The sequence below is a fragment of the Podarcis raffonei genome, chromosome 8 (assembly GCF_027172205.1).
Source record: "Podarcis raffonei isolate rPodRaf1 chromosome 8, rPodRaf1.pri, whole genome shotgun sequence".
In the NCBI taxonomy this organism is placed as follows: Eukaryota; Metazoa; Chordata; class Lepidosauria; order Squamata; family Lacertidae; genus Podarcis; species Podarcis raffonei.
In genome coordinates this window covers 39,731,098-39,744,838 of record NC_070609.1, presented here as the reverse complement: position 1 = coordinate 39,744,838, position 13,741 = coordinate 39,731,098, and positions in this window count along the sequence as shown.

The following is a 13,741-nucleotide window of genomic DNA, read 5'->3' as shown; positions in this document are numbered from 1 at the left end:
TTGCATGGTGACAGAGGTGGGGTGGGGGGTGGGGGCTTGCATTGGGGGCGTGATCATCATCCCCCCCCTTAGGACTGCCTCTCTTTTCTGTTTCAGATGTTATAGTCGAATCCACCCCATTGTTATCTTCTGCAGAATCTCTCTCCCCACTCCCAGTTATTAAACAAAGCACAAACGATGGCTTCACACTTCGCTGAGCTGGTGCACACAATTTCTCACTGACAGCCCAGGGTAAGCCATTTCTGGAGTCAGGAAGGGAATCTAGCATTGCAAGGGGTGGGGCAGAAATCTCTATCTATATGAAAGAAATGCAAAGCTGATGACACTTAACTGCTGCTGTCCAGCTACATTGTAGGCAGGTGATGAATGTTCAGCAGTCATGATGGTTGTTTGCAGTCTGTTAACTTACTATGACAGAGTACAGTGAGAACGGAAATGCTGATAAGACTTTATTGAAGGAACCTGAGCCAAAACAGTGTATAATTTGAGGAGAAATAAACAGAGAGCTTTTGTTTTCCTTAGGTCAGGCCTTGTACACAGCAGGGAGACGTTCAGCCAAAGATACAGAGGAGAAACTCATTCAGAACGACACAGATCGCTGTAAAAATACATGACCAGGGTCAAGCACACCTGTTTCGTCAGGTTCTATACTTCATTCTAGTCTAAATAACACTCCGCCAGGGCCATCCAACTCACTTTCCCTTTCTACCTGCCAAATGTGGAGGGAAAGACCAGCTTGGCAAGGGCTAGCAAAACGCTGTGAGACAAGGTGCTTTGAGGATGGGAAGGTGGCAGGGCTATGCCAGCAGAGAAATTCCTGGATCCTCAGCTGGCCTTCCTGCCACCATGTAACAGCACAGGGCCCTGATTGCTGTATAGGCATGGAACTGGAGAAGGGATTGGGCCTGATCATCCTGCCCCCTGCCACCACCTTCCTATGCATTCGCTGCAAGCATCTGGGCTGTGGATGCTTACCTAGGATAAATGCTGTGGAGGCTTGTCTTTGAATCCTTGAATGCTAGAATTGTAGAGTTGGAAGGGACCCCAAGGATCATCCTGCAAGGCAGGAATCACAGTTAAAGCATCCCTGGCAGATGACCCTCCAACCTTCAAAGAATCCACCACCTTCTGAGGTCGTCCATTCCTTTATCAAGTAGCTCTCGCTGTCAGGAAGATCTTCCTAAAGTTTGGCCAGAATCTCCTTTCTTAAGTGCAAGTTCAGTGGCCTGTTGGCACTTTAGAAGAAGAAGAAGTGGAGTTTGGATTTGATATCCCGCTTTATCACTACCCTAAGGAGTCTCAAAGTGGCTAACATTCTCCTTTCCCTTCCTCCCCCACAACAAACACTCTGCGAGGTGAGTGGGGCTGAGAGACTTCAGAGAAGTGTGACTGGCCCAAGGTCACCCAGCAGCTGCATGTGGAGGAGCGGGGAAGCAAACCTGGTTCACCAGATTACGAGACTACCGCTCTTAACCACTACACCACACTGGCTTTACACCGGCCTCTGCTGACCTGGTGCCCTCCAGATGGTTTGGACTACAACTCTCATCCTGGGGCTGATGGGAGTTATAGTCTAAAACATCTGGAGGGCACCAAGTTGGTGCAACCAGCTTTAAAAGAAACCTCCTCATCAGCTATAAATCATCCAGGCGAGGGTGCTGCTGTGGTGCTGCTGCTGCAGACAGTGCTTTGAGGGATGTCATGACTCAATCTTTCAAGGTCCTGGGAGGAATTTTCCTGTAAATATTTTCCTGCTGATCTTTGAGCTTCAAGGGAGAAGCTCAGTTTAACTGGTGATGTCTGAGCAACAAAAAACAACTGTTATCTCATCATTTGGCTGCATCTCTCATATATAGGGCAGAAAATGAAATGTGCTGGGTAGAGGGGAGGAGAAATAGATTGTGTTAATTAGATGTGGAGAATAGGGGGCAGGGAGTGTGTAACAATATTGCAGAAGGCTCATTCTAGTCCTCAAGCCCAATTCCTGAGGCCAAACTCTCAGGATGCCCCAAATTAAGACAAGCACATGGAACCCCAACATGTGGGAACTCTTTTCAGGGGCAATTGTACCAGCATGCTAATGCCACAATGGGGCCTGAGTATTTTCCAGAAGCATTATTTATTTATTGTTGATCTGTGACATTTATACCCTTTGGTTCTCTCCCCCCCCCCTCCCGGCTTGCCCCACAAAAAAGAAGTTGCCAGAGTAGCTTTCAGAATTAAGTACTAAGACTAAGTCAGTCCTTACCCTCAGGACCACATTCCAACAAGACATGGCACACAAGGAAAAAGGCACAGGAGGGTGGAGGGAAAAGCAAGCTCAAGCACAATTTTGTATGATTTCGTTCTTGCTTAAGTTCTGAGGCAATGAACCCACAGCCCTCATGTTGTTGCTGGGCTGCAGTTCCCATCACCCCGACCACTGGCTGTGCTGGCTGGGGCTGAGGGGAGTTCTAGTCTGTTATGTACTGAGTTGAATAGGATTGGTCCTAGAACAATAGGATTCAGAATGCAGCAGTCTGATTGGTCCTAGAACAATAGGATTCAGAATGCAGCAGTCTGATTGGTCCTAGAACAATAGAATTCAGAATGCAGCAGTCTGATTGGTTCGCAGGAGCCACCAGATCCAACTCCGGGTGGAAGTGAATCCGCAAACTGATTGGCCTACAGGAGAATCCCAGAATTAGCCAATCACGTGGGGCCCATTGTGCAAATAATGTATATAAAGCAGACATTTTGGGGAGACTTCCATTCCTCACTACTCTGAGCTGAATAAAGAGCGTGAAATCCACACTTGACTCCGAGTATATTTCATAGTCCAACAACATCTGGAGTGCCACAGGTTCCCTATCCCTGTTCTAGCTGCTTTTGAATAGCCAGAATTATGGAGGGGGGCACCGTAATGAAAAGAGCAGAGGGGCAGTACCTCCCTTTAACAGAAAACTGATGCATGTAAAATAGCCAAGGCATGGTGTTCAATGCTAGTGCTACCCAGAAGATAATAGACATGACTATCTTAGGTTCATTCATTTCAGTGCGCCTACTTGGGATAGGATTTAGTGGCATATGACCTCAGGCCTTGAAGTATTTCCCTTCCTCTCTCCTCACACTTCTTTATGCTGGTGGATGCAGGCTGTCCTACCTGTTATGCTTTGCTGTGCCTTGAAAGGTGCTCATATTCCACACAATAACTCTTTGTTTGTTCCACTTTCGCAAAGGCTGTGTCTCCAGACTCTTTCCTCAGATTTCCTTTTGTCTGGGACTTATTTGCCTACAGACTTTGCCTTGTTGACCTACTCAAGTTTATTCAGTGGGTGTCTTCCAGACAACCTGGCCAGTGAGCATGCACTCTGATTTGTTTCCAGGGAGAAATGGCAACACTGGTTTTCACGAGCGTTCATTCTGATTGGTTTGCAGGGAAGGTCAGCTGACATTGTGTCCCAGCCAGGGTTCTCCCGCACTTTGCAGTGCGTTTCCCCATCACTTTCCTTATTGCAAAATGTCTGCTCTTTTGGGGAAGCGGGTTTGTTGTGCAAGAGCTTTCCTTAGGCACCAGGCAAAGGCCTTCTCATGCTCCCCAGTCTTTCGGCCCTTAACTGGAAGGGTAGCATTGTGGTTTATTGTCGTGTGGTAGGACCTGCTGTTCTCCCTTTGTATAGCTCTGCTTTTAGGTTTTTATTGTTGTTCTTCATTGGTTTTAAGGCAAGTCTCCAGAGTGGATTCCTCTAACTCAAGGTTTCTATAACCTCTAGGTGCTCATCAATATTCTGCACAATTAACTTTAGTGAGAAAACCCAGTTTGCACCATTAATGTGCTCTCAAAAACCTTATGAAATTGTATTCACTGCGAGCAGCATTAAAAGTGAAAATCTAAAACAGCAGCCCTTTAAACTTCAGTAAAGCTAATCAAAGGCATTTTCCTGAAAAATTAGAAAAGGGATTTGATGAATATCAGTTAAATGTACTCTCTCACAATCATTCATCAATCCAGCTGGGTTTTGAGATGGTTATTAAACTTTCCCATTGTGCCTCTGACAAATGATTGCCTCAGCTGTGTTGGCATATTTATTTATAGGCCACCTTTATACTGTAGGGGAACTTGATGTTGAACTCCAGGCAGCTCTCGTCAGCTGGGCTCATCAATTCCAGCATCCTCTTCTCACAGTGGCCAACCAGATGCCCTGATGGGAAACTTGCAAGCAGGAGCTGGGCACAGCAACAACACTCTCACCACTTGTGCACTTCAGCAATGGGTGTTCAGAGGCATACAGCTTCTGAATGCCCAGTAACAGGCAAACAGTGGGCCAGGAGTGGAAGCCCTACACCTGGGAGACCAGGGTTCAAATCCCCACTCTGCCATAAAATTCACTGCTTCTCAGCCTAACCTACCTCACAGGGTTGTTGTGAGGATAAAATGAGGAGGACCAGAACTATGTATGCCACCTTGAGCTCCTTAAAGTAAAGGAAACGGGCATTTCCATATTGGCGACACACGATCCCTTCATCCTGGGGCTTCAGTCCATGGAAAAATGGAGCATGGGATGCTACTGCCTGTGGGGAGCATATGGAAAGAGGCGGCAAATAGGCAAACCCTGCCACTTCCCGGGGAAGCTCCCGGGACAATCTCATTGCACAGCATGCCTGAGCTGTTACGTGCCGGGGTCAGCATATGCTACAGTTTATTGGGATTGCAGGGAAGCCTTTGATTGAGAACCGCAAGGCAGACAAGCGGCTGCAGCAGCTGAAACAAATGGAAGATCAAGGTGGGGAGTGAATACCAAGGGCCTGGAATGCAGGAAGATCCTCGAGTTCTGTGGGAAGGTGTCTTTGATTCATGAGAAGTTGCTGTCTGTTGGCTGATGTAATGAAAACAGCAGCAGCAGCAGCACCGACAGGAACACAGCACTGAGGCGGCTTAACTAGCTGCATCAGATTAGGGATGTGCGGCATAGTCTCTGATTTCAATAGTCACTTTGGGAGTAGCATATAGCTGAACAAATTACTTAGCCCTCCCCCAAAGGAACTGCTTTTTGACAAGAAATTCCATTCTTTTATGTCACAAGACTCCCTTTCATCTCCCTTGTTGCTTCTCAGGGTCTTTCTTTGCCCTCACCGCCCTCAGCCACATTTGCCCACTTTCTGCTGTTTGATCTGATTGGCAGGGGATGACCCATGCGTTATCCATGAGCAGCTGTGACATCATTGTAGCAGAGCCAGTGGCATGCTGTCTCAGATAAAGCGACACAGGCCACCGGAGGCAGCTGGATTCAATGGCAGTGTGTGCATATAGGGCTGAGGGCAGTGAAGGCAAAGAGGTGGTGATGATGGCCAACTTGGATAGTTTTAAAAGGGGCATTAGGCAAATTCATGGAGAATAAAGCTATCAAGTATTAGTAGTCAAGATGACTGTACAATCTCCAGGATAGATTAAAGGTAAAGGGACCCCTGACCATTAGGTCCAGTCATGGCTGACTCTGGGGTTGCGGCACTCATCTCGCTTTATTGGCCAAGGGAGCCGGCGTACAGCTTCCGAGTCATGTGGCCAGCATGACTAAGCCGCTTCTGGCGAACCAGAGCAGTGCACGGAAATGCCGTTTACCTTCCCGCCAGAGCAGTACCTATTTATCTACTTGCACTTTGACGTGCTTTCGAACTGCTAGGTTGGCAGGAGCTGGGACCGAGCAACGGGAGCTCACCCTGGTGCGGGGATTCCAACCGCCGACCTTCTGATCGGCAAGTCCTAGGCTCTGTGGTTTAACCCACAGCGCCACCCGCGTCCCAGGATAGCTTACATACACTCCAATACAAAGCAGCCCCAGACTGGGATGCCATCTTTGGGGGCTAAACTTCCAAGCAGGTTATGTGCTTGGATAAGATTCCAACTCCCCCCAAAAGTGTTTTTCAGGATGACAGTGCAGCACAAAATTGCAAGAAACCACTTGCGAGAAAAAGTGGGATGCTGACAGATGTGATTATCAGAATCTGATAGCGAACCCATGTTTTATTTTGATCTCTGTGATAAGTTTTTATGCCCCTTCTTTGCTTTATTGTATGAATTTTTAACCTGTTCTTAACTATCTGCCCAATGACAGGGCAGCCTTGTCAATGGCAGGCTACTCTACATAGCTACTAGCCATGATAACTACATTCTCCCTCCTCTTTTGAGAGTATGCCTCTGAATACTGGTTGCCAGGAATCACAGGTGGGGAGAGTGCTGTTGCACCCAGGTCCTGCTTCTTGCAGGCATCTGGTTGGCCGGTGTGAGAACAGGGTGCTTGACCAGATGGGCATTGGGTCTGATTCAGCTTTCACGTTCTTACAGCAAAAGAAAACAGTATCCCAAAGACCAGCAACCAAACCAATGTGCATATGTTTGCAATAAGTGCCCACAATGCCCCTAAACGTGAAGCACTTTTCAACACTTGCGAAAATGAGCATGAAAAGAGGTAAACAGTTTTCAAGCCAGTTCTATATCTGATTGCAGGGCTTGTCCTGCCTGCACTCTGGCTGAAACTGGAGAAATGGGTAGCTAAACAAATGGTTCCCATTGAAAGGGGAAGAATGTGGCAGTTGCTGGCACCGGCCTTGATGGCTCCTCAGTGTGCCAATGCCACACCCATGCTCTGACTGGAGTCAAGAGGGTCGCAGTGCACTTTTCTGTACTCCAGTTAGTGTGACATTCAGGTTACGTAGCTGAAGAAGAGCCTTTTTTAAAATTGTCAGAGTTTATAGGCTAAGAAAAATAAGAAAGTGATTGGGATGAATACAGGATGAATATTTGTTGTTGTATATAACTTTCCTGCAAACAAATCAGAAGGAATGCTCTGGAAATAACCAGGCACAGTCTACTCTCCACATAAGCTTTGTGCATGCAAATCTGGATGAATGCTTAATAAACTGGTCATCTGGAAGAGATCTTTGTGCAAGAACAGAAGAACAGCCTGGCAGCTGGATTAGACCAGAAGTCCAGCTAGTCCAGCATCCTGGTCTCACAGGAGCCAACCAGGTGCCTGTTGGAAGCCCACAAGCAAGACATAAGCAGAACAGCAGTTTCCCATTTGTGATGCCTCTGACAGTGGAGACAGAACATAGCTAGCAGCTTCCGATAGCCTTGCCCACCATGAAGTTCTCTGATCTCCTTTTAAAGCTAAATTGCTGGTCATCGCTACATCCTGCAGCAGCAAATTCCACTTCATCTATGTGCTGTGTGAAGAAGTCTTTTGCCTTCTCACCCCATGCCATGGTCTAAAACTGCCTTCAGACAGCAGGTCCCCTTCATGTCTACCTGGAGAGGATATAGGGACGCGGGTGGCACTGTGGTCTAATTCACTGAGCCTCTTGGGCTTGCCAATCAGAAGGCCAGCAGTTCGAATCTGTGCAATGGGGTGAGCTCCCCTTGCTCTGTCCCTGCTCCTGCCAACCTAGCAGTTCAAAAGAACACCAGTGCAAGTAGACAAACAGGTACCGCTGCAGCGGGAAGGTAAACAGCATTTCCATGTGCTCTGGCTTCCGTCACGGTGTTCCATTGCGCCAGAAGCGGTTTAGTCATGCTGGCCACATGACCCGGAAAGCTGTCTGTAGTCAAACGCCAGCTCCATCGGCCTGAAGCGAGATGAGCGCCACACCCCACAGTCACCTTTGACTGGACTTAACCATCCAGGGGTCCTTTACCTTTTTACCTTTTACCTGGAGAGGGAGGTATAAACATTTCCACCAACAGCGGCCTTGCTACCTGGCTGCCAGAGGGGGAATATGGGACAGTGAGAATGAGACTGACTTCCTCCGCCTTGCTGAGAGGCCAGTGGTGCTATTTGGCTCTACCATCTACCTGAAGTATGTTTAAATTATATTATTATTATTATTAGTAGTAGTAGTAGTAGTAGTAGTAGTAGTATTTCAATTGATATACCACCGTTTATCAGAGGATCCCAGGGCGGTGTACAACAGTAAAACACATTACAGAACATCAATGATAAAAAGCATAATAAAAACCATACATCCTAATAATAAAATATTCATCATAATAACAGTCCTTTCCCCCACACTTTCACAGGCCATAATTTAATAGCCATAGGCCTGGGTGAAGAGGAATGTTTTTCCCTGCTACCTAAAGACATGCAGCGATGGCATACTTTAAGCACTTTACTGCTCCTCAGGACATAATCTGCCCTGAACTGCAGCTATGTTAGAACTTTCAAACTGCTGATTCAATATGGCGGCATCCCACGAGGCAACCCAGAAGAGGAGTGAGATGTGAGAATCAATTCAGGTTACCTTCTGCATGAGTGGCCATGCAAACTCGCCAAGTCCATTGAAATATTTGCAATTGTTTTTAAATCTGACGCATTGGAAGAAACTTCTTTTATAGGGGAAGCACAAGCTTGTAGCCCATTCTAATTATTACATCCGTTAGATGGCATAATCTTGTGGTTGGCTTGGAAGCTGTGTGTGAAAAGTATTTCTTAAAAGATGGGGGGGGGAAGGTATGTGTGTGCTGGGAGAGGTAGAAGCAAACAAGCTTATTATCTGAAGTGACGGGAAGGCACTTTCTCAGAGTGCTTGCGGTAACAGCCATTACCGCCCGTGTTAAAGTACGTGAGGGATTTTCTTAGACCATTTTTGTTGTCTCAAAGAGGCCGCGTAATGAGAAACAGTAGCTGCCTTTTCACAATGCCATTGTTTTAAAATAATATTGAAATGTCCTGTAATTAAGAAAGGCGGTGGGGTGGGGGATGTAATCTCAGCATTAAATTGTAGTCATTAGCTGCAAAAAGTGTGCATAATTTGCAACCGTGTTCAAGGAAAACTGGACATGTCTAAATACTGGAACAACTTTCCGAAATGCGCTGTTTCTTCCCAGCACAAAGAGGTGAAGTCTTTAATCTCAACACAGGAAGAGGTGAAAGCAGCTTTTAGTTCTTCAAAAAATAATGCCTGAATAAATTCAAAGAACCCATTGTTTGGGAAAAGCATTGAGAAATGGGAAATGATTGTTTGTTCTGACTCAAAACCAGTGTCAGGGATGTTAGTGTGAGCCAAACCAAGTGCAGTTTTATCTCAGTCACCATCCCCATCCAAGCACATCCAAATGTTCATTCTCCCCATACAACACATCATCTTTCTTAAAAGCCCTTCTCTCTCATGAAGACTAAGGCTCCTTAACTTGCATCTCCTGAGACAGTGGGGAGACTGTGAAGTTGCTCATCAGCAGTTAGGACTTGGGCAGCAGACTGAAGGTGTCAGTTTTGGCTCATCTTAGCTTCTCATTTTGCCAGTCCCCTGTTCAGTTCTCCAAATTGCCACAATAGTTTGTGATTATTATTATTTTTTAAAATTTTAAAGAGCCCTCATGAAAATTCATCATCATTTAGGGTTGATTTATCCTAATATACACATTTTTGTAAGCAATTCCACCTAGTATTAGGCATTTTTGTATGTTAATTTCCCCGATCTACCTTTATTTATTTTTATTTTTAAAGATCCCACTTTTCATTTGGTCTCAAATGAAACTCCCTGGCTGTTAGTTGTCCCTGCCGCCAGTGCCATTTCCAGTAAACAGCAAATTGCAGTGTATGTGTGTGTGTTTGTGGCTTTTGGTAGGAAGCTGATGCAGTTTCCTGATCTGGATTGGGAGCATGTCCCAAGGCTGTTTTAAATGGCCAACTTCAGCATGCTTTTTCAAAGGCATGATCAGCACCACGTGTAGCTTGGACCTCGGTCATTTTCAGTTGGGTTTGCACTGAAAGTTGAGAGTAGGCATTATACACAGCTATGTTTTGATAGGGTGGGGGAATTATGTAGATGTCTTCAAATGAACTGTGTTTTAAAAAACCCTTTATTGCCTTCTTTGATTTATGGCATGCCGTGCTGCTTTGCTAAGACCCCTAGCTTTGGAGTTTTGACTTTGTCAGTATTCTAGGATCCAATTTGTTTGTAAAAAATGCCCAAGTTTGGACCAAACTTAGCTGAGAGGGACTACAGCCATGCCAGATGAAAAGCAAGCCTGGATTTAAACAGCTGCTTTTCTTAGAGGATTACGAAATGCCATTCCTCTGAGATGTTTAAGGTATCCTCATAAACCCTCTTGTTTATTTCGTTCTCAGATACAACTCATAAATGTACACAGGACTGGGATCAAACACTTTTATCCAGAAGATGGCAATTCCCCAAAATTCTAGAAGTGTTATACTTTTATTCTGTTTCTCTTCTTTTCCTTTTATTCTTGCCATCAAATATTGCTGTAATTTCCCTCCCAAATATCTCCAAAATTAAATTCAAAGTGTTTCATGTTTTTCTTTTTTTATGAGAAAAACATAGACGGAGATTGCTTTCTGATCCTATGTATGACACTCAAAAGAAGCAGACAATTGCTTCGTATGTATGTATGTTTGCATGTATAACTGTTGCCCACGTATAATTATTGAGAGGTAGAGTCAACAGCTTACTGTAGCGGGGGGGGGGCGGGACTGAACCACGATACTCTCTAGTGAACTTGGGCCTATCACTCCCTCTTAGACTAACGTACCTCACAGGGTTGTTGTAGGGATTCAGTGAGAAGGGGATGAACCCCCTTCTAACAACAACAGCAACAACAACAACACCATAACTCAGCCTGAGACCTTACAGTGAAGGGCAGGCAATTAATTGATTAATAAAAAAAGCAACCTAAAATTACTTCCGTGTTTCCCGACATGGCATCCTCTAGACATTACAGTACACCATCCCCAGCCATTGACCATGCTGGCTGGGTTGTGGTTCAAAACAACGGACAGTTACCCAGTGGAGGAGTGGGTGCAATATTTTGTTCTAGGTAAGTTTTGTTCCTCAGCCTTCCCACCAGCCTTTCTCACATTCCTCGCCTTGAGCTTTGAGGAGAGGCATGCAGCTGAGTCCAGGGTTTGTTTTAGACTAAAGTGCACATAACATTTTACATATTAGTGGAAATAACACAGGGGAATGCATTATATGAGGGAATGTATGCCTTGCAAAAATATGTGTGTGAGGCAATATTCACACTAGAATGCCGGCGAAGTTTCTAGAGGGATTTTAAAAGAAGGTCAAAATGGGGAAATGTGGAAAACCGAGCTTACAACTGGAAAAGTGTGTGAGAGAAATTGAAGCTGACAGGTTCACTCATCTCTACACTCAGGTCACCCGGTCACAGTCTTCCCCACTATGGTAAAATAATCCAGTCTTGAGACTAAATTACTGTATTGTACCATATGCGGGACTGCCCTTGGGTCTGGTTTGGAAACTCCAGCGGGTGTAGAATGCAGCTGGTGGGAGCTTCTGGTCGAGAAGATGCAACACCGTTGTTAAAACAGCTGCAAGGGCTGCCAGGCTCCAGGTGGTTGTATTAATTTGCAAAGCCCTGAACAACTAAAGGCCAGGGTACCTCAAGGATCACCTGAACCTTTATATCCCAACTCGATCACTCAGATCATCTGCAGGAGTGCTGATGGTCATTCAAGAGTTGGTGAAGCTGCAGTCAGGCAGTGGGAGTGGGGCTGAGAGCGAAGGAGACACAGCAGCCTGCATCTCCTCCTTCCCCACTCCCAAGCACATGCTGAATCAGGGATTTGAACACTAACTAAACAAAATGGATTGGGAGGGGGGGAGGCAGCCTGCCTGCGTCTCCCCCCACCCCACAATTCTTGTTTACGGCCCTGAATGAACAAGTTAAAACATGCAGTGACCTGCAGCTCCTTCCCCCTTCATTCCCACCCATATGTTTAATTAGAGTTTTAATCCATGATTAAACATGGGGGGCACAAAGAAGACTGCATGTTTAATTAAGGTTTATAAATTTCATCAAACAATCTGCAAGGCCCCTAATTTAGTTCAGGGACTGGACCCAAGTCAGGTTAGCCCAAATTATCCTGGATATCAGACTAGGGACATTCTGGAGTGCTGAATTGAGTCCCATATCATGCTGGAATAATAGAATCATAGTTGGAAGAGACCCTGAGGATCATCTAGTCCTAGCCCCTGTAATGCAGGAATATGCAACTGTCCCTTACAGCTGAAGTGTTCAATCTTTTTGTGTCCATGGCTCCCTTGACTAACTACTTTCTTTCTGCTGCACACTTGTGGGGCTCAGGAGCCCAGTTATGTCACCCCTTGCCTGCAGAGCTGGCAGCCCATCACCCCTTTTTGAACACCCTCCCTTGTGGAGTGTTCCCTCAGCCTCCTCTCTTCTCCCTTCTCCCTGGGAGTCCTCTGGGAGCTGCAGCTGCTGCCCCTGGCCCCTGAGCTGCCATTGCACTGCCCCCAAAACAGGTGCCTCCTCACAATGCCCCACAGGGGCCTGGGAAGCACCCCCTGGGCAGCCCCAGAGGTACCATTTGCCTAGGGAGCTTGTAGCCAGAGCTGCTGCAACAAACAGCTGTGCAAGCTTGGGGAGGCAGAGAAGCAAAAGGGCATCAGAGGAAGAGGGAGGGAAGGAAAGAGGGACAGAGGCCAGTGTTGCTTGTGGCACCCCTGAGCATCATTCAAGGCACCCCAGGGTGCCATGGCACACTGGTTGAAAACCACTGCCTTACAGGGATCAAACCTGTGACCTTGATGTTATCAGCAGCATGCTCTAACCAACTGAGCTGTCCAGCAGAACTCCTCAGAGTCCCAGTCACTGGGAATCACAAGAAACGAGAGTGCTCCTGCTTGTGGACTTCCCATAGGTGTTTCATTTGCCATTTTGCTGGACTAAATGCGCTTTTCATCTGATCCTGCAGGGCTTTTCTTATGTTCTTAACTAGTTCTTATTCTGACTCCTTTCAACCAGAGGCACATTTATTTGCTTTCACATCTTTCCTTCCCAGCCTCTTTTTCAATCCAAGCTAACATCTGGTCACCCGTATGCAGGGACATGCTTACCTTTCAACATCTGACAAATACTAGCTTCACGTTGTGGTCTCAAGCTGGAAATCTGCCGCACTCTCTTCTGTATGCCCAGCAGGGGACAAAATTCTCCTTTGCAGGCCCTGCTGCAAGTGCATGGGATGCTGTCATCCCTTGATGCATCTAATTTGCACGAGTCTTTACATTGCATGCGGAAGGTCCCAGGTTTAGTCTCCACCCAGCATCTCCAGCTAGGGCAGGGAATGGAGAGCTGCTGCCAGTCAGTGTAGACAATACTACTCTAGATGGACTAACGGGCTGACTCAGAATAAGGCAGCTTCTTATTTTCTGTTGCTGGTACAGTTATCAAGTGATGGCCATGCATGTGAGAATCATTTCCATGTTTTTGCTATTCTGTAGTAGAAAATCAAGTACTTAAAACAAAGAAGGAATACTATCCATTTAGGCACATTGCTACCAAAGATGCACATGCGCTGCCCCAGTCTTAAAAAAACCCCTGCACCTTCTACCGCAGTTCTTATGCACGATTGTATAGTGCATGTAGGTCTTTCTTTGGCCTGCTTCAGAAGCAAGTAATAGTCTCCAACGTATATATTTATACAGAAAACATTCTGTTTGATGCCTTTGGCTCCCGTCCCTGCCTGCAGAAACCTCAGCAGAAAGCCTGGCTTCTCAAGAGGGAGGTGTAAACAGATCTGGGGTAGTTTTAGAGGAGCTTAGAATGGGAGAAATCAGATGCCAAAGAAGGCTTACAAGAGGCACGACCCTCGAACTCAGAAGGCGGAGAAGCACATTTGTAATATTTGCTGTCAGTAAGAAGTTTGTTTGGGATTTGCAACATTTAATGGTTTTAAAGTGTTGGACCAACCATCATAGGACTAAA